Consider the following 411-nt stretch of genomic DNA (forward strand, 5'->3'; position numbering starts at 1 on the left):
GTCTTCTCCCCATTTCCTATATTTTCAGTGTCTTAAGCCACATACCACATTGCTTATAGAGTTGGAGTCATAGCAAGTTGGCATGGAAAGTGACTGAAGGGAAATATATTCAAACAACCATTTCTCGTGACATTTGACAAGGACAAGAGGTTGTTTACAACGAGATGCCGAAGTAACAAAAGCCGACCATTATGCTGAAAACACTTTTGATTACAACCTCTTAAAATAAATCACATTCTTCCCAACATGTTAACGACCTAACGATAATGGTGCATGACGTGAGCCTACGGAAGTCTACATACGTAGACTGAAATATGCATTCCCCCTTATGTGCGAAAACATTTACGTCAGACTTGTAAAGTTATAAGAGTTCATATAGCTAATCTGAGAAGTCGAAAGGGGCGCGTTGCC

The sequence above is a fragment of the Esox lucius genome, chromosome 25, assembly GCF_011004845.1.
Source record: "Esox lucius isolate fEsoLuc1 chromosome 25, fEsoLuc1.pri, whole genome shotgun sequence".
In the NCBI taxonomy this organism is placed as follows: Eukaryota; Metazoa; Chordata; class Actinopteri; order Esociformes; family Esocidae; genus Esox; species Esox lucius.